This window comes from Trachemys scripta, chromosome 2 (genome assembly GCF_013100865.1).
Source record: "Trachemys scripta elegans isolate TJP31775 chromosome 2, CAS_Tse_1.0, whole genome shotgun sequence".
NCBI lineage: Eukaryota > Metazoa > Chordata > Testudines > Emydidae > Trachemys > Trachemys scripta.
Window position 1 is genome coordinate 234,946,988 of NC_048299.1, and position 26,233 is coordinate 234,973,220.

At 41.5% G+C, this 26,233-nt stretch overlaps 1 protein-coding gene and 2 long non-coding RNA genes across 5 annotated transcripts in view; 1 reads left to right on the plus strand and 2 right to left on the minus strand.

Annotated features, from left to right (window-relative positions):
• Window positions 1–26,233, plus strand: part of RALYL (RALY RNA binding protein like) — a 585,620-nt gene that overhangs the window by 323,518 nt on the left and 235,869 nt on the right. The window lies entirely within an intron of this gene.
• On the minus strand, window positions 1,395–24,510 carry LOC117873623. Its single transcript, XR_004644775.1, has 3 exons — window positions 24,342–24,510; window positions 6,114–6,196; window positions 1,395–5,491 (listed from the first exon to the last, which is right to left on the minus strand). It is a non-coding gene; the product is annotated as an uncharacterized LOC117873623 (long non-coding RNA).
• LOC117873622 lies at window positions 12,810–21,770 on the minus strand. Its single transcript, XR_004644774.1, has 3 exons — window positions 21,535–21,770; window positions 20,935–21,010; window positions 12,810–12,852 (listed from the first exon to the last, which is right to left on the minus strand). It is a non-coding gene; the product is annotated as an uncharacterized LOC117873622 (long non-coding RNA).

Genomic DNA, 26,233 nt, shown 5'->3' on the forward strand with positions numbered 1-26,233 from the left:
AGCTGGCAAATGTATGCAAAACTGTTTCCTTTCACTCGTGGATTAACCAACAACATTCTCATCGACAGTAGGGAAGCAGAGGTGTTCTGCCAGCATTGCTCCCTCCTACACACACACATTGTTCACCTGTCTAAGGAGCAGGAATGTATTGGCCTATATTAGGAGTGGGTTGTTCATACTCAAACTATTCATTTTCACAGACAGAGCTAAATTATATAAAACTCAGCAAGTTCACACAGTGGTATTGGCAATCAGTTATGCTGCTTTAGGCAGAAGAATGGATAGTTTCAGTAGCAGCTTGCTTATGAGCCAACCAATCATCTCCATTCCAAGCCCAAGAATAAATAATCATACCACATCCATCATACCAGGTTTGTAATGTTAGAACACTTGCAGAATGGATGTTGTAAAAACCTATTCTCTGTGTGGTGTTTATCTCAATTAAAAATATTTATAAATGCAAAATGTTATTAGTAATATATTATAATAAAGTAATTTTAAAGTAAGTCTACTAAAACTGTCATTGTTAACTGCTATGAAGTATAATTGATCATTTAAAAAAAATTCACTACTTTGACTTATATAGTAACAGTTCTAAATATACATACTAGAGAGAGTAGTTGTTACACCTCCTATTTTAAGTGCACCTCTAGTATTTATTAATCTAAATTAAATACACATTTGGGAACCTAGAAGTAAACATTACCCACAATAGTTTCTAAATCTAAATAGTGAACATAATACTAGAGCTGACGGGAGGACAATACCGTTTCGTGGCAATTTGATATTTTTAAAAACATTTCCTTCTGCATTGGAACAAAAACAAAAATGTTTATGTGTTCATTTTATAGCATGGTAGTTAGGGCACTCACTTGTTATGTGGGATATCAAGGAATTGGTATTGATTTTTCATCCCAGATTGCTTCAAATTAAGCAGAGCAAGGACTCAAACCTGGGTCTCTTACATTTCAGGCCAATATCCTAACCACCAAACTATTCACCAACTTACTTTTGGGGACAGGGGTAGAGCTTGGAACCAAAAATCTTTTAGTTTAAGTCATGGGTCGGCAACGTTCGGCACGCAGCTCGCCAGGGTAAGCACCCTGGCGGGCCGGGCCAGTTTTATTTACCTGCTGACGCGGCAGGTTCGGCGAATCGTGGCCCCAATTGGCCGCGGTTCGCTGTACCGGGCCAATGGGGGCGGCGAGAAGCCACGACCAGCACATCGCTCGCCCGCGCCTCTTCTCGCCACCCGCATTGGCCCAGGACAACAAACCGTGGCCAGTGGGGGCCGCAATCGGCCGAACCTGCCGCGTCAGCAGGTAAATAAAACTGGCCCGGCCTGCCAGGGTGCTTACTCTGGCGAGCCGCGTGCCGAATGTTGCCAACCCCTGGTTTAAGTCTTTGTCAAAAACTGAAGTGGCTTTGATAAAACAAGAGATTTTGACAAAATTTCCTTTAATTGAAAATATTTGGACCAGTTTCTCATGATACTCTGAGTAGTTCCAGCCATCGCAAAATAATCATAGTGTGGTGCATTTTTATCCCTTTTTTTTTTTTTAAATGAGGAAGAAGGTGGTTGTGGAGCTCTGAGAGTTATGCTGACAGTTGTATAACTGCTGGTAGGCCCGCATAAACCAGACAGGTCAAATGATAGGAGCCAGACTTAAGGCAGTCCACTGGTGGTCCTGGCAGAGGGTTATGAGTCAGGCTAACAACCTGTCCATGTGAAAATGCTTTCTGTTATGGAAACAACCCAAAGACAAGATGACTGTCACAGATTTGCAAATACAGACATCAGCTATGGAGAACCATGATCTGCTAGAGACATAAGACAAGATAATACTGGTCAGCCAGCAAATCCAGGCTGACACAGTGATGATGGAGAATCAGAGCCACAAGGAAATTCTGCATCTGAAAAGAGGGTATCTTTACAACTAAGGTTAAGACAAAAATTGGATGTTGGAATGTTGGATAACTCTGAAGCATAGGTAGACTTATACAAGTTATCCGAGAAATGAAAATCTTTGGCCTAAGTAGACTTAGACTGAGTGAGAGGAGGAGGACTGGATGGGAGGTATAATTGTTTTATATTCTGGATGAGGATGGCTTATTGTTGAGTAAGGAAACTACTAAAGCACTGAAGATACAGGAACCTGTACACTCAAGAACATTAACTGCTCGCTTTGTGACAAACCGCACTAAAGTCTCAGTTTTCAGTGTTATGCACCAACAAATGATAGCAATGAATAGGTCAGACTGTCTCTATGAAAGATTGCAGAGCGTCCTTGGCAAAATCAATAAATGACATTATTTTCCTTATGGGAGATCCAAATGCATGGATTGGTCATGATAATACTGGATACAAACACAGTCTTTGCATTGGGGATACACTATTTCCACACAAGGAAAAACTGACATGGAGATCAAATGATGGCTTCACCTAGAAACAGCTTGATCGTGTTGCTATTGGTAAGCACTGGAGAAGATCACTGTAAGACACCCCAGTGTAGGCAAGTGCTGATGTCATAAAGACCATCTTATTTTGGAGACAATCAAAATAAGGTAATACTATGCAAGGAAGAATGCATGTCTGAATCTAGAAAGTTAGTAGATCCAGAAGTGAAGGCACATTTCAAATTGCAACTTAGCAATAGATTTGAAGAGTTAAAGACACTGCTATATGACATAGAAGAACAATGACAGTTTTTCAAAGAAGCAAGTGAGGATGAAACCAGGATTACGGTGGGGATGAAGATCTAAGAAAGAAAAATGGCTCCAATCTAATACATTGAGGTTTGTTGAAGAGAGAAGAATTAAAGAAGAGCATTCAACAAGAGCAAGACAGCAATTGAAGAGCTATTCTTTAACAAGGATATGCAAACAAAGACAATGAAGATAAAAGATCAGCAGAAGAGATAAGAGATAATGGATGGAAAATAAAACATGAGAAGTTGAGGAGGAGTATAAGAAATGGGATTCTAAAAAGCTTTTTCTGGTATCTAAACAAGTGAGATGACAATTCTCAAACTGTTGTAATATTGAACCAGGAAGGAAGGATGGAGATCCCATTGTATGGAACATTCCCAGGCTGTGCTTAACCAGCCAGAACAGCTAGCACACAATGAGAAATGTAAAGAAATAGCAGACTTACTATTTCGCTAGAAATAATCATGTTTGAGGAGGAAACTAAGGCTATAAGGCAACTGAAGAGTGGTAATGCACTAAGCTATGATAAGAATGATGCTAGAATGTTAAAATCTGGGAAGGAAGTGATGGTGAATTACATATGGAGTACATTACCGTACTGGTGTAAGGCAAGGTTGCATACTATCCCACCTCTCTTCTGCATTGGCATGGACTTGTGATGAAATGAGCGATGGCGGCTGCCGAGGACACTTGTATAGTTTGGGCAAGAAATAAGCTGAGAGACTTGCTTTTGTAGACGATATAGTCATACTGGATACCAACTTGGATGGAATTCAAAAGACCCTGTATGAGCATAAAAGGGGAAACGGCCAAAGTGGGACTTCGTATCAGTAAGCAGAAGACAAAGATAATGGAGATAAAAGAGCATGCTGTCAGCACTGGCAGATGTGTGATTGATGGTGAAGAGTGTGCAAGAGGTGATGATTTTGTCTGTCTTGGAAGTACAATATCTGCTAATGGCCTGCTCATTAAACAAGTGAAAGCAAACATTAGTAAAGTCAGTGGACTGTTTTACCATTTGTCAAACTCTGGAAGAGGCAAGGAGATTATTCGACTCTATTGATCTTCCAACACAACTGTATGTCTCAGAAGCGTGGCCAATGAGGGAATTACACAACAAGAAGCTGAATGCACTCCCTCAGCATTGGTTAAGAAGTATCTTGGAAATTCACTGATAAAATCATGTAACCAATGTGGAAGTGTTGTGCTGCATGAGTCAGCAGTCTGCTGACTCAATATTTAGACAGAGATGATTATGGTGGTTTGGTCTCCCATCAGCCTACCCCATTGCAGAAGCATAAGGTATGTTTTAGCCTGGATCCTACCCGGAGGAAAGAGAAGGCATGAAGGATAAAGAATGACCTATCACATGATCAAAAAAGATGCTTCCGTCATAGTGACAACTTATGATGGAGCCAAACAGACAGTAGTGGTAAAGAAAATAGGTAGCCTCATGTGCCACTAGACAGCAGATGCTAAAGCAGTTCTGGGGGCTTCTGTGAGAGGGATGGGATCAATATCTCTCATGATATCCATCACCTGTTTTCATACTGGTGGAAATCAATGGCCTTATTTGGATAATGTAAAACTAAACATCTTAAACAAAATCTCTGCAGATATATTTTGCTGTTGGAACAAACAGAGAAATGCAATGGTCAGAGAATAATTACTTGTCCAACAAGGGGAGCTATGCCAGGAATATCTGGCCTTTAATATCTCTTGGATTCCATTGGCACAGAGCAATAAAGAAGTAAAAAGTAATGGAATGGCCTATTCCTGCTCACAGTGACATCACAGGGAGTAGAGTCAGGATTGCCTCTCCATTCACATTGCTCCCAATCCCTTCAGTTTCTTTTTGCTTCTCCACCCCGTTTTACTTGGCTACTTCTGTCTGCCCCTCTCCTCACTCACCTATTTCCACTTTCCTCCCCAATTTGCCATAAATTCCCAACTATATATTTAATAGACAGGAAACGAAGTACCGGCACACACTGATTACCGCTTGTTTTACATTGAAACATGCACACACACTAAATGTATTGTTTCTCTTCCTTTTCAAAAACACCTAAATCTCTTCCTAGAGAAAAACTGAAACCTCTCACCCTTTATCATAATGATGGCAGTTGCTCTGTGCATTTTCAGACACTGGTGCTAGTCTATAATTAGTCACTACATCACAACTGCAGTACAGAACGTGTGCTTTCAATACCCAGATGGAGGTGGACAGCTCAGTCAATAAAAGGCTATCCTTTCTAGTGCTGGTCTCTTCAGTACAAGGAAGGGTCATTCTTGACACACAAGTAAATCACAAAGAAAACTGTCTGGCATGATAGATAAAGACTTGGACATCTGCTCCTTCCTATTAATCAGGCTCAGGAATTGACAGGGAAATTTGTGACAAGACTGTCCACAGGTTCACATTTGAGGAAAGGTGAAATGAGCTCTGCAGCCTGAAATATGCTGGCGTGCACTTTCTCAGGCTGAGAAAATACTGAGTTCTTGAATGGACCAGGGGAAAGGAGCTACATTGTGATGCTCTGTTTGAATGCTGCTTGGTAAATTTGACAGCCTCCTTGCTCTGAGGCATACCCTAAAGGGGGTGTCAGCAGTTGTCTGGGGGAAGACCGGGTCAAAAGCTTATTCCACTTCTTTGTCTCCACGCTCAAGCTGATATGGGTTTCCTCAGCCACTTGTAAATGGGCCTTCTCCGATGCCAGAAACATCTCTCAAAGCACGGTGTTGATTCCATTGAACACACAATGTAAAGGATTGCTTGGTGTATCTGAAAAAAACAGTTGTAAGGGGATGAACATGATGTCATTGTATCAATTCCTGTTTATAAGCTAACCAGAAATCAAGCATTTGATTGAGACAATTTGTTGCTTTCCCACTATCCTAATCTACAGATGTGCCAAAGATTTCCATTGAGAATTTCATCTGTACTAGTTTTTCATAAGAATAAGCACCCTCTCAATAGAAACAGGAAGCTGCTCAGCACAAAATAATCCTGGGCCTGGAAGATGTATCCTTTTTTTGCCTTTTGGTGCAAGCTGTTTTATACACATTGCTGCTGGGCAAAACAAATCAAAGCCATGCACAGACAGCTGGTCACAGGGATAGATAAATAAATCGCTCTTCTATACACATGGCTAAAGTGCCTAAATTCCAAGATACCTAACCTGTGTTTTAAAACCTCAAATGTAATATTTATACAAATGATGATTATAGCTATTCTACTATGTCTTTAAAATGATCCAAAATATGTGTGGAAGGTGCTGTTTTTTATCAACTAAATCTCTATGTAGTGTTATGGAAATGTGTCCCCGAGCCCTGAAATGGGTGGAATAATTGGACTCCAATATGTTCTACTTCTAGTCTGATCCCTAAGAATATGGCAAACTTACTTAAAAACACTTTTCCTGGCGATCACAAATGTCACACTCTGTCTCTGATGTATATAAACACCCTTCACTGTAATATGTAGGCACTGCAAAAGATTTAAATCAAGAGTAAATCTCTGATCGCACATTTCTGGAGATTGGTCACTTATCTTTTAAAATTTGTTTAGTTTTTGGTAACCAAGTATTAAAAGAAATTATACAAGGACTGCTAAGAGAGAGCTACTTAGTACCTTTTGACAGATATTGCACACAGTCTTCTTGCTAGCCAAGCAAGCTATAGGTCTTGCTTCTTTCAGTTTACTTTCCCTTACTTGCTTGCCATACATAGGTCTTGGCTACACTGGCGCTGTACAGCACTGCAACTTGCTGCGCTCAGGGGTGTGAAAACGCCCCCCTCCCCTCCCCCCGAGTGCAGTGAGTACAGCGCTGTAAAGTGCCAGTGTAATTAGAGCTTGCAGCGCTGCTCGCTCGCAGCGCTGCAAGCTATTCCCCTCGGACAGATGGAGTACATACAGTGCTGTGAAAGAGCTCTCGCAGTGCTGGTGGCGCGACTACACTCGCGAGTGTAGCCAAGGCCTCAGCTGCCCTATTAGCAGCTCACCACTATTCTCACAACCATCATCCACTTTCCTGAAAGATCAAGCCCTACATGTTCTGCTTCAAAGCAGAGGATCTTTTAGGGGGGCATTGTGGTCAATTGGGATCAGGCTTTGACCTGGGAATCAGATGATCTGAGTTTTAATCTTCACTCTGCCTCTAATCTGTTGGGTGACTTTGCCCAGTCACTTCACTTCTCTCTGTCTCTGTTTCCTCTTCCACCCTTTGTCTATTTAGATTGTAAGATCTTCAGTGCAGGGATCACCTCACACTATGTGTTTGTACAGTGTCTAACATGATTTCGTGTCTAATTGTGGTTTCTAGGCACAGCTGCAATATTAATAATAATTAATCAGTGACATAGTTTCTCTTTTCTTAATTGGCCTATGTATGAAAGCAGTTTTTTAGTGTGGGGTCCTAGATTTGCAGTGAACTGGAAGGTTTGGTTCTTCCGTGAGTAGCCTTCACACACATACCAGGATGGAGCCCATGAGAGAACAATTAAAATGGTGTGACCCAACATACCCCTGTTTACACACCCTGCACACTACTGCAATGAGATCTGTACAAAATATGCCTTGTGAGGTGTCATTTGAAACTTCTAACACATTGGTCAACACTATTGTGAAATTATGTGATAATTCTGCCTGTGGGATTATGCTTTAAAGTCTGTGACAAAAAGGTGTTTAAACCAGGCACATTAGGAGGAGCTGATAAACAGGTTTTCTCAAGACAAAGGAAAGAGGCCAACACCAGAAACCAGGTGTGCCAAATTTGATGGGTTATTCATGTCGTGGTCAAAGACATCCACAGAGTGATTTTAGTTTTTTTTTTTTTTTGGAACTGGTAAGAACCTTGAAAGGTCATTGAGTCCTGCCCCCTGCCTTCACTAGCAGGACCAAGTACTGATTTTGCCCCAGATCCCCAAGTGGTCCCCTCAAGGATTGAACTTACAACCCTGGGTTTAACAGGCCAATGCTCAAACCTCTGAGCTATCCCTCCACCCAGAGTTCAAAGACTCAAGTCTGAGGCCAGTTTATTGACATACATACCAGTGCACTGGGATGCAGTCCGAAGACTGACACACCGAGGACTGCTCGCAGGCAGGTTTTTATTTCATTAAACCACAAGCAAAGTACAAACAATACGTCATGAGTTAAGAAATTGGGGTTGGGGTCAGCCCCCCCCCACACTCCACCCGGTACCCTCCTCATTATTTCCCAAGAGTTGGGTGTTTATTTGGGTAGAGGGGCGTTTAGTGGTTTTCCCCAGGGGTGGTACTTGGCACCAGTTTGAGTACATTTCTCAGCAAGGCACATGTTGTTTTCCGGGGGGGTTCGGTGAAGGGTTAAGGGGGGTTACCATGAGACGCCTAAAGAAGATCTATGATTGGCTAATATTGCAGATAGCTGGAATTGGAAAGTTTGCAGATAGCTACAATTTGCAAGAGTGATTAGCTTTTTGCAAAGGCAATTTCTTAATGTATTTCATAAACTTGCGGTTATTATATTGCTAAAGCAGTTTGCATTGTTCCTTCCCCCTCCCTACTCTGGCCATTACCTTTGACCGAGTTTGGCAAAGAACTGTGTTGTTCAGTCTTGCTCAGGCTTGGGCCTGTACCGCTCTGTGTAAGGACAGTCAGCATAACAGATCTCTGTTGGAGGGTTTATTCCGGGGCCTTTAGATTCACAGCTCTGGCTATAAAAAAAAAAAAAAGGCCCCCCTGTTCTATTTCCCCACATTCATTTGTATCAGAGGTTTATAGGAAGAGATCATTTACATTCTAAAACTGCAGCAGGAGGCATTGCATTGGAATACACCAAGGGACACCTTGATCAAGATGGAGTTGGCCCCCTGGAGGAAGCAGGAGACTAAACCCCAGGGGGTCAATTTGACCCTTAACACAAAGGAAGACTGTGAGATATAAGGACACACAGAGAGACTTTGGATTCTCCTTCACCCAAGGAGACAAGGAAAATAAGCATCTTGGACTCTGTGGGGATCCTGGCTAAGAGCTAGTCAGCTATTTCTGGAAAGGGAAGATTGGTGAGGAAATTATCTTGAAAAAAGTGTGTAGTCTAAGTTAGGTCTTAGCCATGAGAACTCATATTTTTACTTGTATTTGTTTGTAATTATTTCTATCTTTATTCCTTCTGCTTGGTATCACCCAAACTGTTATTTTTACTATAAAGCAGCTCAGTGCTGTGTCTGAAGGGAGGCGTGTGTTTACCCTAGTTAAGTTAATAAGCTGTAATGTAATGACTTTTTAAAAGAGCAGGGAACTTAATACCTTCTGTGAATGTACACTCATAGGGGTTGTTCACTGCAAAGAAACTGAGGTGCTCGAGGGCTGGAGTTCACTGATTGTTACTTGCTAGGCATGGTTTGGGCTGGGAGATCCTGGAGGAGTTGTCTGGTGAGGAAGAGAGACTGGTCCAGCAGGGAGTTGACACACAATCTAATCTCCAGGAAAGCTCCGTCTTGCCGAGGCAGAGAGTAAGGGTATGTCTACACTATGAAATTAGGTCGATTTAATAGAAGTCGATTTTTTAGAAAGTAATAGAAGTCGATTTGATACAGTCGATTGTGTGTGTCCCCACTAAGCGCATTAAGTCGGCGAAGTGCGTCCACAGTACCGAGGCTTCGTTGTGTGGATGGGTGCAGGGTTAAATCGATCTAACGCTGCTAAATTCAACCTAAACTCGTAGTGTAGACCAGGGGTAACAGTGACTAACAGTTCTGGTGTACCCTCCAGTAGAATGTTAGTATGAAAAGATGCCAGAAAGTCTTCTGTATAGCTGTGCCAAAGCCAGAAAGTTTGTCCCAGAGTTTGTGGGTATTCAGTTCCAGACTGTGGCTTTGGGCCCATCTTTACTTTTTCTTAAACTATAGAAGAGGATATTTGAAAGGAACTGTCTATAAATGCAGTGTGGAATTTTTCTTTCCAGAAAACAATATTCTCTGGTGCCTTTTGAGTACTGTGAATAAAAAGCCTGTATTATTATTGTTTAGAAAAAATAATCATGCCATATATTCTAGTCCAAGGTATTGTCTCCTCACTTTTGCAAACAAACTGAGCACTCAGATGTGCAGATAATAAAACACCTATCTGCTCATCAGTATTTCCAAATTGCCCAGCAGTGCATTGTCATTTCTCAACATGCCACCTTAGGAAACAGTATTTCTGCAAATGACAGTTCAGTAGTAGAAATGTGATTGAAGTCAATCTAGCTGCAAAACATATCCCAGTCTATCAACAACATTCATCTGAACAATCCAAACACCAAACAACTTCCAATTCAGACACTGATTGGCATATATAGTGATGATTTCTGGCCAATCAGCTTTCCAGCAGTCACATACTTGTTTCCTTCCCTTGATTCTACTGCCTTAGTTGTCTTCTTGCTTATTGAACTTGGGGCTGTACATAGTAGCTGACAGGTGTTTTCCTAGAGGTGATACAAACTCCCTCGCTCAGCCATTATCTGACAGTTTTCAGGTCTCCCTATACCAAGTAAATGAAAGCTAGGCTCTCAGACAAGCAGGCAAACAGTTGCACTTGGCACAATTGCACATTTCCTGAAGGGAAAGAAACAGTCAATCTCACAGTTTCAGTCTGCCTGACACTATCCAACTATTTAGTAAAGTGCATTCAGAAAGTTCAGACAGGGAATGCTGTTGATTGACTAAAGCTAAGGAAAAAAGGCTAAATGTCAGGCTTTTAACACTAAACTTGTGGCAGCTCTCTAACAGCCTGGCAGGTGGAGTGAAGTGTAGAAGGAAGAGTGACAGAAAAATGGCAGGTAGTAAAGAGAGGAATTGTGTTAGTCCTTAAACTATGATTCTGTGGTGTGGGTTATTTTTTAAGCTTTTAATATTGATATCAAAGAGCACAATCATCTCAACATTGAAAAGACTAAAATACTGACGTTTTTTATTAGAATAACCACTTTTACCAGTTTAAACTGTTGAACTTCTTTCATTTTAATTAATTGTGTGCTGTGTCAGGAAATGTGCATTGTTGCCGAGAGTGGGATCTGTATAATCTGTTCTTGTTTATTATCGTCTTCCACTGAAGTTTCTCTCTTAAAGTTTGAAGCAGGAAGATTAGTTTCCGTGACCATTTCTGCAGTATCAGGAAACTGGTCAGAAGAAAAGTGTGACAACATTTTCAGAACTGACCCTAGGAAAACTAATGAAGATGGAGAGTAGCATTAAAAGAATTAAAATGAAAGGAAGAAATATATTCAAGCCAATTGATAGACGTACACAGGCAAGAAAAGTAAAATAAGAAAATAGTCTAAATAGGAGAACAGAACAAGTCCTTTTAAAAAGGTAAAGGAAATGTTTCTGTGTTGTATTATCTCCCCTAAAACAAACAAGGCTTACATTTTAGAACTTTGTGCTATTTCTAGAGGGACAGGGTCACTGCTGTCTAAACAAATTTTTTTTTTAAACAGGAGATTCAAATTGCACTAGCAGAAGGTGACTGCATTCTGAGGTGCAAAAACCATTAGACAAAATAAACAGAAGCCTAGGGCTTTGATTTTTCCAAATGGGAGAAAATTGGAGAAGTAAAAAGAGAAGCTGCTGAACAGATGTACACCTTTCTAGTGCAGAGCACACATTTCATGCAGGTTTTTACCGTTGAACAGCAGTTGTCTAGGAATCTGCCTAGGGTGCACTACACATCCCTCAGCATTCTGTCCTGCTGTGAAGCATGTATTGGAAGAAAAGATGTCCTGTCAAATTCTCAGTTGTAAGAAGAAAACTGCCAACCATGTTACATTGATTTTCTCGTTGACATGATCAACTTTGGAAGCAGTATCTGTTTGTTTTTATAGGATGATAAATTAGATTGCATTTGCCACTTAGCAAGCAAGAGATTTTCCCTAGGTGGTTCATAATAGGCATGTATTTCAGTATACTAAATATACATACTTGATTTTAAGAGACCGCAGTGTTTTATCCAATGAGTTCTGATGGTGATAATGTAAGTAGCTTGGTTTTCAAGTTTCTGAGCACCCAGAGCTCCTTTTTACTTCATTGACAATTGAGTGCTCAGCACCTCTGGAAATTAGTCCATGTATATGCATTATCCTTGATTCCAGTTTAATTCTTGTATTTGTTTCCATGCTCATTCCTGCTGCTACTGTGCATGACTTTAAAAGATTTGCATATGTTTTAGTGACCCAGTCTTGAAAGTACTATGTATAGCATACATAAAACATTAGTATAACTGGAGGGGGGCGTTGAAACTACAGTAATAATTTGATTATCTCTGATGCAACAATTTAGGGGGCTGATCTTGCAACCCTTCCTTACAATAGTAATCCCTACTCATGTCAGTAATCCCATTGACTTCAGTGAATTTATATAATGGTGGCTCATGTAAGTAAGGGTTGCAGCATCTCAGTCTAGAAGAGAATGTATATTTCCTTAACTTGAGATAACAGAGAGAGCCTGAAGAGGAATAATTCACTGTAAAAATGTAAGTGGGATTTCAGATGTACAATTTAAAACAGGGGTGAAGAGTAGAAATTAGAATACCTAACATTATGGAGGCACTTTTCATGACTTCATATTTACATTTGAGCTGAGTTTTGCACTTAGGAGCAGGGATTTGACAGCATATACTCCCCATACACATTGTATTTACTCTCTGAGTACAGAATGAATGTTCTGAGAACATAGTTATATCTGATAATTAGTTTGAATTCAAATTAATTTTAACATGGGTTCTTTAAGAAATTTAGACTTGTTCTCAGACATATCATCCCAAATGATCTTAATAATGGATTAATTCAAACTCTTCAACTTTTCCATGTAGTTAAAACTCATTGAAATCTCATGCATATGTTACATGCTACAGCATATGCTGTATCTAAGTGTTATGATCATAGCCTAAAAATAGGACTAGGTCAATAGTTCAGGTCACTCTTAAGTGGTACTATTATGTCATCAGAGATAATTCAACCAATCATGACTCTCCTTCCCAAGCTAGTTTTGCATGCTACAATTATATTGGTTGTCCAGTCATTGGAGGCTATAGATGATGTGACCTTCAATGTCACTGGGTAGCTCCTGTTTTGTCAGAGGGGAGTCCTGTTTTGATGGACTTAAATTCATCGGAGCAGTAGTCCTGCTGGGAAAAGTGAACATGGTTAGCATCAGTGGTGTCAGAGGGATAAGACTATAGATATGGAAGCCGTATTCCATTTCCTTCTCAGAACATACTGCTGAATTTGGCCCTAAAAGTTACAATTAAAATAAAGTGTTATGATTTATACCAGGGGTCTAAAACACGCGGCAGGTGACTTTCTGCGGCCCGTGAGCCCCTCGCAGCCCCCCCCCGCACTCACCCAGTGTTTACCAGAGTGGCCGCCGGACGTGCACCGGGAGCAGGGCAGGCTCCTTGCCTGCCTGCCTGGCCTGCCCTGCTCAGCTCCGGGAAGAGGCTGGAACGTGGGGAAGCGGGGGCAGAGGGTCTGTGTGTGGCTGTTACTTCAGGTAGCGCCCCCAGCAGCTCCCATTGGCCGGGAACGGGAATCCACAGCCAATGGGAGCTGCTGGAGGTGCTGCCTCAAGCAACAGAAACACACAGCCCCTCCGCCCCCTCTTCCCCACGTTTCAGCCTCTTGCGGGGACAGCGCAGGCAGGCAGGGAGCCTACCCTGCTCCCGGTACGCGCCAGGCCAGATCCTGCCCCCCGAACCCTTTCTGCAGCCAAACCCCCTGCCCTGAGCCCCCTGCCGCACCCTGACCCCCTGCCGTACCCTGCACCCCTCCTGCACCCCGACCTCCTGCCTCACCCTTCCTGCATCCCAACCCACTGTCCTGAGCCCCATGCCGCATCCCTCCTGTGCCCTGACCCCCTGCCATATCCTGCACCCTGACCCCTGCCCTGAGCCCCCTGCCGCACCCCGACCCCCTGCCCTGAGCCCCCACCACACCCCACATCCCTCCTGCACCCCCTGGGGGGGCGTGTTGGGGTGAAGATTTTGGGGAAGGGGTTGGAATGGGGGCAGGGAAGGGGTGGGAAGAGGCAAGGCGGGGGCAGGGCCTCATGGAAGGGGTGGAGTGGGGGCGGGGGGGAGAGGTGTCAGTAATGCAGCCCTCGGGCCAAGGTACTAGTCCTCATGTGGCCCTCATGGTCATTTGAGTTTGAGACCCCTGATTTATACTGCATATCTTCAACTCATTAGAGATGCTGTATGGTAGTATTCTCTTTTGATTTCTTGATTAATGTTGGGGCATGAAATTTAATACAAACGTCAGATAAAAGTATATTGCTAAAAGTAATTTAAATGTTCAACACAGACTGAAAACCTCTTTCCTAGACCCATTCTGTGGCACATCAGCAGGCTGATATGATTGAAAGAAGGGATTAAAATTTCCTTGAGAGCTTGACGCTGATTTGTGCTGTCTTGCATCTTGTGTAGTTATTTACGTCTGTGCAACCTGGGTGTGAAACACAACCAGTTCAGAACTTATCACTCACATTGATGTGCACACAATAACATTTTAAATCCAGTTTGCACATCTGTTAAAAAAATGAAAAAAGATTCAAATGATGCAAAACAATGGAACATCAAGCCCTCTGTGTTTTCCAAATCCCCTCACTGCATCAGCACTCCTTTTTGTTTGTTATTTTAAAATATTCAAGGATGCAAACCAGTTATTGATTCCTGAATCATTTACCTTGTAGAAAGGGGTGCTTTTGCACTGCCAATATTGCTTATTTGTACTTTGTTTTATAGTATTATTTTTCTATTTTTTCTCTTTCCCTGAATGTCTAATATCAACAAGTTATAGTAATAACTGAATTGTATTGTGAATGGAGATAAAGTTAAATGCAGGTCCTTGTTCCCTTTGATTTGTTTCTCTATGGTGGAGTTTGGACACGAATTCTGGAATGAAGAGGGAATATACACTAAAAGATGGTATCTGTTTCATCTTTTTTCTCCTCTGGAGTTTGATTATCTTCTCTGTTCCAGGCTGTTGTGATTTTAGATTTCTCTCGTATACTCCAAGCCAGTATGGAGAGAAAACACACATCCACACACATAAACAAATATACACAGGTTATCGGGTAAGCCTCAGAGACTATTACACATCTGCTTGACATCTGGAGTTTCTACACAGAGCAGACTACATAGAAGCATTTATCCACTGGAGTCATGCAATCCTTTTCTTCTATAGCTCCTCAATCCATTAAGGAAAGGTTCTTCACAATTCATAATTTGCAGACAATAGCTTCATCACAGGAATAAATGTATGAAAAAGGAGAAGTAATCAGGACTTAATCTGTGCCAGGCCTTACCAAGTTCTGAGCCCTGGTACCTCTAGGCTTGGCATTTCATAGCCCTGGCACCTTCGGGCTTGCTGCATCAGTTATGAAAGTTTTTTTTAAAAAATTGCTTGAGATCCAGCACCTCTTTCATTACAAATTAAGCACTGGGAGGAAGAACCAGAAACTTATGATATCCATACTAAAAGCTTTTAGAGAGGAAGATAGCTGAATTAGAGGAATCTCGTCAATCATCAGATAATAAATGTGTAGTTATAATTGAAGATAATGTTACATTATATTGCATTATTGAGCAGTTAGAGAATCAATCAAGAAATAAAAAGTTCGGGATATTAGGTAATAAATAGCAAATTTCTGGAGTACATGTAACTAAGCTATCACAGGGTGACTGGCCCCTGTGAAAAAAGTAAGTCCAGCTCCCCCACGCCAGAACAGCTGTTCCTAATTTGGTCAATTAAGAGGGTGGGACACCACCTGGGTTCTATGTAGAACAAGGGGAGGCTGAGAGCGGGAGAGTTCTGGTGACAGTCAGCCAGAAAAAGTCAGGAGACTGAGGGAAGTCTCTGGGGAAAGCTATGGAAGGCAGGAAGCTCTCTGCAGGCCCTCTCTGGAAAGAGGGAAGGATTGTCAGGAAGCCAGTGGAGAGGTTAGTGTGTTGACTTTCAAGAGCCAAAGCCAGTGCTGGGAGCTAGGAAGCCAATGGAGGGATTAGCCTGCTGACCTTCCTGAGCCAGAGAATCAAGGCTGGAGAGAGCTGAAGCCTGAGAAAGGAGATACCCACTGGCTCTCAGAGCTGGAGAAAACATAAGAACGGCCATACTGGGTGAGACCAATGGTCCATCTAGCCCAGTATCCTGTCTTCCAACAGTGGCCAATGCCAGGTGCTTCAGAGGGAATGTACAGAAACAGGCAATTATCAAGTGATCATCCATCGTTTGTCATCCACTCCCAGCTTCTGACAGTTAGTGGCTTAGGCACATCTAGAGCATGGGGTTGCATCTCTGATCATGTCGGCTAATAGTCATTGATGGACTTATCCTCCAGGAACTTGTCTAATTCTTTTTTTAATCCAGTTATACTTTTGGCCTTCAAACCATCTCCTGGGAATGAGTTCCACAGTGTGTTGTGTGAAGCAGTACATCCTTTTCTGTGTGTTAAACCTGCTGCCTATTAATTTCATTGGGTAACTCCTGGTTCTTGTGTTATATGAAAGAATAAATAACACTACCTTACTCATTTCTTTCCACACCATTCATGATTTTATAGACTTCTATCATATCTCCCCTTAGTCATCTCATTTCCAAGCTGAAAAGTCATAGTCTTTCCACATATGGAAGCTGTTCTATGCCCCTAATCATTTGTGTTGCCTTTCTCTGTACTTTTTCCAATTCTAATATATATATTTTGAGATGGGGTGACCACAGCTGCATGCAGTATTTGAAGTGTGGGCATACCATGGGATTTATATACTGGCATTATGATATTTACTGTGTCTGAGGAAGTGGGTATTCACCCATGAAAGCTTATGCTCCAATACATCTGTTAGTCTTAAAGGTGCCACAGGACTCTGTTGATATTTACTGTGTTATTAATCTCTTTCCTAATAGTTTCTAATATTCTGTTAGCTTTTTTGGCTGCCACTGCATATTGAGTGGATGTTTTCAGAGAACTATCCACAGTGACTCCAAGATCTCTTTCTTGAGTGGTAACAGTTAATTTGCATCCCATCATTTTGTATGTATAGTTGGGATTATGTTTTCCAATGTGCCTTATTTTGCATTTATCGACATTACATTTCATCTGTCATTTTGTTACCCATTCACCCAGTTTTGTGAGAGCCCTTTGTAATGCCTTGCAGTCTCTTTTGACTTAACTATCTTGAGTAATTTTGTATCAATTTTTGCCCCTTTTTCCAGATCATTTATGAATAGCTTGAACACCTCTAAGAGCTGAATCCAGAGGGCCAGAGAGGTCTAGGCTGGAGAGCCAGGGCATGTGAGAGATGTGGAGGCAGGATAAGGGACACCAGAGTAGCGCTGGAGGGCTGGGGCATGGTGAGGGACATCGGGGCAGTATTTGGTATATTGCCTGGATTATGGTGTTGGGATTTGTGATGCTCATGGGGTTTTCTTCTGTATTTAACTTCACAAGTGCCATTTGCGCTACTATTTGGACTGTCGGTGAACTCTGAAAGGAGAAACTGAGGCAGTTGCACCAGTTATGCTGAGAACTACTGGCGGAGGTTGCTCCAGTCAGGGCTGTCCTGTGATAATCACTTAGATATATTGCAACTATCTTGGAATTGAAAAAGTATTCTTGTCTGAAGATAGCTGATGTATATTGACTAGTGCATAAAACTAATGTATCTCAGACACTGGCTACAAGTGAAATATGTAATTCTTTAATGTCACTTCTCCGCTATCAACTGAGACTTTTTTTTAATACGAACGTTAGAAAAGCAAATATTTCATCTGAGTCATAGAATGTATGTATTTTTTTTTAGCTTATCTAGGTTTATAGACCAAAATGAACATTTTAAAATCAGAATTTACTGAGATTGCTGCATATATCACATATATATTCTACCTGGAAAAACTAAAGTCTACCTGTAAGTAGTTATGACCAAGTAAAAAAAAAATTCTTATGCATTAGTTCGTAACCTGAATGATTTAGAGGATCAGACACCATCCTTCTCTGTTCAGAAAATCAGATAAATTTTACCTGATTTAAAATGGTTATGGTCTCAGAAATATGCCATACATTTTAATTTAGTTGAATTATAATGAGGCTGTATTAAATTATAGAGTTGCCTCTTTGTCAATCAATAACACTTTGAGGGGTTGAAGTAGGTCAGGTTTTTGTTGTTGGAATCAAAGTTTATGACAAATTTAGGATATTTTCTTTCTGATTGTTTTACAGTAGCAAGACTTACATACATGTAGTTGCACTTGCAGATACCCCAGCTACAACAGTGTTTTGTCTAGCTCTGTAGCCAAAAACTGGCTCCCTCTTTGACCTTGGATGTCTTTGTCACATGTTCTCAGCACACTGTCCATTCTGGTGTCGTATCTCACACCAGGGAAAGTCTTTGGTCCTAAGTCACATGCAGCAAGTCAGCATGGAAAACATTGGTCTGAACAAAGAAGAACAGGAGTACTTGTGGCACCTTAGAGACTAACAAATGTATTATTCATTGTTCGTCTCTAAGGTGCCACAAGTACTCCTGTTCTTCTTTTTGCGGATACAGACTAACATGGCTGCTACTCTGAAAATTGGTCTGAACGCTGACCAGGAGCTTATTCAAATGGGTTTAGGTATTAATCCACCCTTCTCTGACCAGTTATGTTCACCTGTTCTGCAACACAAAGGAACTCCTCAGACAGGTTCAGAACAATGTCCACTGAAGCACTTTTCTCGGCAAGTCTTCATCCAGACATAAGGGAGCACTTAACCCCCACAATCACATTAACAACTGTCTGGGTGTGATTATTTTTTTTTTAACACAGTCCTTGCAGTGTCCTTTAGGCAAGATTCTCTATATTTAACCCTGTAACATACTTTTATCAATAATTCATAAAACCTACATTATGCTTCCACCTTTACCATAATAATGATATTTCTATATATACAGGGTTGGTGGCTTTTTTCATTGTTATGCCAGTTAATGCATAATATTTACAGACTCTGAGAGGTAAATATGAAGTCTTTTTTATCTTGTAAAATGTACTCTGGCTTTATTAGAGAGACCAGTTGGGAGAGGTACTATCTTTCTTGGACCAACTTCTGTTGGTGAAAGAGAAAAGCTTTCGAGATATTACCTCACCCATTTTGTCTTACTAATATCCTGAGACCAACACAACAATGTACTACAACAACAATGTACTCTGGCTTTATATCTCTTCCCGTCAACTGAGGATTGTTGTGATGGGAATAAGTGTTGTATTGTAGTGGTATTTATATGTAGATCCTCAGTAGATCTCAAAACATTTTACCAAGGAGGACAGTATCATAATTCCCATTTTATAGATGAGGAGACCAAGGCACAGAGGGGTAACATGATAGACCCAAAGACACCTAGCAGGCCAGCAGCAGAACCAAGAATAGGATGTGGGTTTCTTGAGTCCTTGTCCAGCGCTCTATCAATTAGGCAGAACAACCTCAGTTACTATGTAAACCACTGCATCCTTTCACAACAAGCTATTATGGTTAGGGCCATACCAAATTCACAGCCATGAAAAATATGTCACGGACCATGAAATCTAATCTCCCCCCATGAAATCTGGTCTTGTGTGTGCTTTTACTCTATATTATACAGGTGTCATGGAGGAGACCAGTGTTTCTCAAATGGGGGGTCCAGACCAAAAAGGGAGTTGCTGGGGGGTCACAAGGTTATTTTAGGGGGGGTTGCCGTATTGCCACCCTTACTTCTGTGCTGCCTTCAGAGCTGGCTGGCTGGAGAGCAGCGGCTGCTGACTGAGGGCCCAGCTCTGCAGGCAACAGCACAGAAGTAAGGGTGGGAATACCATATCATGCCATCCTTACTTCTGCGCTGCTGCTAGCGGTAGTTCTGCCATCAGAGTTGGGCTCCCAGCCAGCTGCCACCGCTCGCCAGCTGCCCAGCCCTGAAGGCAGCGCCGCTGCCCGGAGCTGTGCAGAAGTAAAGGTAGCAGTACTGCTAACCCCCCTACAATAACCTTATGATCCCCCCATACATACACAACTCCTTTTTGGATCTGGACCCCTACAATTACAACACCATGAAATTTCAGATTAAAATAGCTAAAACCATGAAATTTACTATTTTTTTAAATAAATACTATTTTTCCCATGGCTGTGAAATTGACCAAAATGGACCACGAATTTGGTAGGGCCCTAATTATGGTGTTACCAACCACAAGCATTCAAAACCCATAAGTCAGACCCCCAAAATCAAGATATTTTCTTAAAAATAATGAGATTTCCTTTTTTCATTGTTAATATAATTTGCCTTCAGATATGAGTTTTCAGGATGCAGTGAGATAACATTTTCCCTCAATTATGAGGGCGAGAAACTCACTTTAAAGAGAAAAAGAAAAAAAATTGTTCTCACAGAATCACTTGACTCAAGAAGCTATAGCTTTAAGTAAAACACCAACTATTTTATTCACATTATAAATGACTACCATTAAGGCAGGAACATGGTTGGGGGGGCAGTTAATTTAGAGGGGAGCGTAAGAAGTTGCTGACACTTTAATGGAGGTTGTAGACTAAATATGGGTCTGGTCCCCATTTAGTCTGAAACAAGGGAATTCTGGGAGGTGTAGGTTCCAGTGAGATTCTAAGAACTGTACGATAAAGCCAGGCATGTTGGGAAGGAGTGCCAAGGAATTATAAGGAAAAGTCCTTCCTCAGAGTGGAAAGAGGCTAGAATGGTTGTGGGGAGGAATGACTAGGGAAAATGTAAGACCTGAAGTAGTTCACCCACTTGAAGAGGACTAGGAAGAGGCCTGTGAAGAACCAGGGAGAAGGAGACCCAAAGAGGCACAAGAAGGACTAGGTTCAGTACATTAGAAAATTGTGAGCCTTGTACTGATGAGTGAAAATTTAGACCCGTAGCAGAAACAGAAGAACACAGCCTGCATTAGAGAAGAAGTGTGGGTTTGGGACATGGTACATGCACTTGCTCTCGTTTAGTGTTTCCAGGCTGAATCTTCCAAAGAGCGTGGGAGAAAGATTCCCTTCACTTCCACATCAAGAGAAAAGATCAAGGTGGACCTAGGACAAAAGACTGTTTGGCCTGGGGTGGAAAAGGACTATTTTCTTTGTTAGGACTTTTAATTATGCCAGGAGGGGTAGACTCTTGTATTTGGCTGCAAAGCTAAACCACCCACCAAGAAGACTAATACCTACCTTGAAAGCAAAAGCACTCATTACCTACCATTGGAGGGTAATTGCAGCCAGTGAAGGGAAACTGAGGCATCAGCTTTCTGACAACAAAGTGGTAAGCCAAATGCCTATAGGGAAGGGGTAAAATAATAAATGTTTTTGCCTTGTATGCCATCAAATTATATACATGATTTATAGTTTTCTTGGTCCTGACTGCGCATAATCATTCTGAGGTTGAGAGAGCGCTTATCAACATTGGTCAAATCATTAGTTTTTAGAATAATAGAATATTATCAGTCCTTTAAAACTTCTGTCTGCTTTTTATAACACCTGTACTTCTATAAAAACGTTGAAATAGAGGGCTAATTCTCTTTCAAATAGCGTGTCTAAGATTTATAGCTCTATGCCATTAAACAGTGGGTGGACAAGGAGAAAAGCACTCCGTTGATATCTCTGGCTCTGATATTTACACTTCGGATAGGATTTCTTATATTCCTCCCTTTATATTTTTTTTCTCTTCTCCCCTTCCTTTTTCCTTCCTTTCATCTTTTTCCTCCATCTTTCCTCCTCTCCATGATTTAAATTAGGGAGGGACTGAGACACCGGGGCAGGAAGACAAGGCTGATCAATCATTTCACACACACATACTCACAGTTCTTGAACAATCTCTGCAAGGTATTCAGTAAGAATAGGCATTTCTTCAACGTTAAGCTTTCTAGCCATCAGGGAAATGCTTGCATGAAGATATGTGTCTTGCTGTGCCTAAAAGGTGATAAGATCGGTCTCAGTCCAGCCTCTGGTCTTCAACACCCACAGGTCCTTCACTGAAATAATTCTGCTGCTAGCTCCTACCAGAGCACTGTCAGCTGAAGTGATGCATATGAGCACAGCTGCCCAGCCACTGGGTAGAACAAGAGCATGAAGGGGTCTGATTAGCCATATCTAGGAATGAGCTAATTGAAAGTGTATCCCTTTCCTGTATCACCAGTGCATGTTCTGGCTGCAGCAAAGTGTACAGAGGCTGTTCCATTTCTGTCAGAGTAATTGGCAGTGTTTTGAAAATCATATTTACACCGCATTGAAGGAATTGAAGCTCTTGTGCATTATATACATTTGCGGAAGAATATCATTTCACGTGTACATTGTTTGGGCTAGGTCAGTGGGCCTGATGGCAGTGTTCTGTCATGCAGAAGACTCCCTCCTGGCCTCCTCTATTCTCTTTAATTGCCAGCCTATTGGTTTCCTATGCTGGCAAGGATTGGGTGTGCTATAAGAAATAAAACTGGATAGGGAATCCATAGTGCTCTGTGAGGCATGTAGAAAATCACCCAGGTAAAATCAGTCTGGGTCATTTTGCCATTCTCAGAAAAGGAAATTGCCATTCCAATATTTGAAATCCACATGAAAATACTCCCTTGGTCAAATTCTGTCCAATTTGATTTGAAATAATTTAGTTTATTCATCAGCTGCCATGTTCACTTGTGTCAATATGAATTAGCTCGTCCTTGTACTATTTTCATCTTTATTGAATTTTGTCCTTGAAATATTTGTGCAATCTTGTTCCTAGAGAAGGGTTGAAAAATGAAGGATCTGAGTAGCGAAGATGTTTCCTGGACTGCAAAGGCATATATTTTTGCTTGTTATGTCAGAGATGGCTCAGCCAATCAGACTACAAATGACTTCAGTCTATTGACATATTGGATTTCTGTCAGCCCATATAAGATGAAAGATATCTGAGGCATTTCCTTTACTTTCCAAAAGTACATTTCATGACTCTAATGTTATGTACCCAGCTGAAAGATACACTGCCCATGTGGCCCAATCTTGTAAACACTTACCGCTAGGCTTACTACTGTGAGTCGGCCCAATGAAGTCAGCAGTACATATAGGCAGGAAATAAGGAGGAAATATTTTCCCTTTCCCTAAGGAGGAAATATGTCTCCCTCACTAGCTGGTAAGACAATTTTACTAATATCTAGGAAATGTAAATATGTAGAGTGCTAATAACATGGGACACTTTAATGAGTCAGCTGTTAGTAAAGACAATGTCTTGCATCAGATAGTGTTGGAGAGGAGAAATGACTGCATTTCAAAACCTGATACCCATGTGTACTATGATAATACCACAAATCTGCAAGCCTGATTGCTATTTAAATTGTGTCCATTCTGATGAGAGGGTCCAGTGGTCCTGCTGTGATTGTATTACATGACATACTTATAATATGAGTGTTAAGGGGATTAAAACACGCACACGGGCATGCTGTTTTGTAAAAATATTAAAAAGCCATATATTTGCATATTATGCAGCTGGTTGCAAAGCCATCAATCATCATATTATCTGTACGGTGAGGATGATAAATGGGTTTCATTCTAATGAGAGAATCTAATCACATGCAGAAATGAAGAGGGCACACAGTATAAATGCTTCAGCTCCAGCAGCTATATGTTATTATTAATAATATACAGCTCTGTGTGCCTTTAAAATCTCTGCTTCACTGTTCATTTGTTCACATGCCTTTCTACATTCATAGCTTTGGGAAAAGGTCAGGTCACTAATTTCTCATCCATAGCATAGTGGCAGCTCAAAAACAGGAAAAAGTTAAAAAGGTAGAATATATGAAGCCTGTCAGAAAATACATGTATTAATATTTGGGGGTGGATTATAGTTGCAGTCACAAAACATGTTGTAAGTTATTATGCATAACTTGCCTAGAGGCCCATACAGGGATCACGTCTCGATACTATTAGGTACTGTAGACACATGGAATAAAAAGAGAGAGCTGTCTGAAAGATCTTACATTTAAATATCTGATGAGAGACAATAGATAGATACCCCACCCAACCAAGAGAGAGGAGGAAGAGAACATAGCAGTGAAACAATCATTGTTAGTATATAAGCAGCGTCACGAGCAAGCAAGCAAACCATAAAAACTGCAGATAACATCATACAAATGTACTTTGCTCTTTTATTTTTCCGATGGTAGTTGAGTTGTAGTAATTTGTGTGTATATGCGAGGGATCGGTAACCTTTGACACGCAGCCTGCCAAGGTAAGCACCCTGGTGGGCAGGGCCGGTTTGTTTACTTGCCATGTCCGCAGGTTCAGCCGATCGCGGCTCCCACTGGCCGCGGTTCGCCGTCCCAGACCACTGGGGGCTGTGGGAAGCGGTGGCCAGCACATCCCTCAGCCCGCGCCACTTCCTGCAGCCCCCATTGACCTGGCAAATCACGGCCAGTGGGAGCTGCAATAGGCCAAACCTGAGGATGCGGCAGGTAAACAAACCGGCCCGGCCCGGCCCGCCAGGGTAAGCACCCTGGCGAGACGCGTACAAAAGGTTGCCAATCCCTGTTATATACCATAGTACAGTATTACTTGTACCTAGGTATGTTTTGTTAAAATAAAATACATCTTAGCAATACAAGGCCATACTAGAGAATCTACTATTAAATCTTTACTTACAGCTGAAAAGAAGCCACTCGCTCTCTGCGCAGAAAGAATATGTGTTTCAGCATAGACTGGACTGGTGAGATTCTGCAGCACTGGCTTTGTGAATTCAATCAAATATCTATGTTTCAGCATGTTCTAACTGGGGAAATTCTTGCCGTCCATAGTTGAGGTCATTAGGAGCTATGCCTGGGAAAAGACTGCAGGGTTTGGTTATTGATTGACCAGTGCCAGGTGACTATATGCTGAACAAAGACAGAGAAAGATGTCATCTCTGCTCTGAATGTTTTAAAATCTAAAATCAGATACAGATAGAACAATTTGGCGCTGGAAGCTTGAGAGGAAGATACAGTCTTGATCCAGTGCTGGGTTTTGTTTTCTTTTATAAATTACCCTATGTTTAGTGGAATGGGTTCAAAAATCCTATTGGCAGTGTGTGTTAACGTTGAGAGGGGAGGCAGTTTCAAGCAGAGAAGAAGTGAACCTGGGAGGGGAGAAAAGTATAAAGAAGATGTGTGTAGGGAGCTGGAAGGGAAGTAGTCTTTGTTATGGTCTCATCTGCGCAAATGTATCTCCCTCAGCTCTGGACGTGGTACTTGACCACAGCAGCCCCTGTCGTGCTCTAAGGTCACCACAAAGGGCATAAACTAAGTTGCCCTTTCTCGTCCCTATAAACAACACCTGGATACAACAGCTGGATATAGTACCTGGACCCACTGGCCAATTGCTCCCAAAGGCATAAAGGGGAGGGAAGGTTAGTGCCTAGGCTCCACACAACCTCCCCAGCACCTATACACAGAGGTCCATCCCCCACATTGGGATAACAGCCTTCTCCTGTTGCCAGCTATTATGCGCAAGTGGTAGCAGTCTGTGCAGCAGTGCTGAAGGTTCAGATTTCAGATTCCATTGATGATGATGCATGTTAAGGGATTTGTTACAATTGCACATAATGGAATTCGTTTTTAACCTTGTTCTCTAAAACAAAAAAATTCCAAAAATAAAACTAGGAAATTACATCTAATAAAGTTGTTAAAAGAAAGTTAAGGTTGCAAAGTCAAGCACTTAAAAGTTGTGAAATTCCAGAAATAAGTTTGCCTGTACAACACAAGGTGTTTCTCACTGAGTTTTGTTTCTAATAATTGTTTTGTCAAGGAGGCAGGATTTGCTCCCCCATTTAGTTGAACAGGACACAGGGCCCAACCACATCCCCTGCAGAAGAGCAGCGATCTCAGGGCAGTGTATGGAGGGGGTGGGTGAAGCTTCTCACATCATTGTGCCTTGTATTGGGAGTGCTATATGTTTATGTATACAGAGGTGTAGGAGCCATTAACAGGAAACTGAAGGAGGGGCATGCTAGCCAGCTGCTCTTCAGTAGAATTTTAAGAAAACTTACTATGACAAATTTTCAATCCTGGTAGTTGGTTTAGAATGTCAAGGCTTTTTCATACCCAATCCCCAGTTAAATGGCAATTTAGATTCGTAGTATCATCAGTGATTAACCATTTGAACTTTATAGATTTACTGGCGCCTTACAGAATTTTCAAAGGTTCAGTTGTATTCTATATGGGTTCTTAAACCACACTCATAAATCTAGCATCTGAATAAAATGGTAGTTAATCCCCCAACTTTCCTTAGATTTTTTTTAAGTCATTGATTCTCCTAGAAGACAATAGAATGTTACAAATGTGAAGTTTCTAGACCAAGGCATTTCTGAGTGATGACATTGAGGGAGGGGGAAAGACCTTTCCAAAAACAAATAAAGAACTCTCATTTTTCATACTCTCATCTCCAAGACACCTTGTCTGACTAGCCAAAAACTTTGCTGAGGGAGGGTATAAAAAAGGCAAAATGTTATCTGGCCAGAAAATATGCAACAAAAATTTCAGGTGAAAACTCTTTTTAGGAGG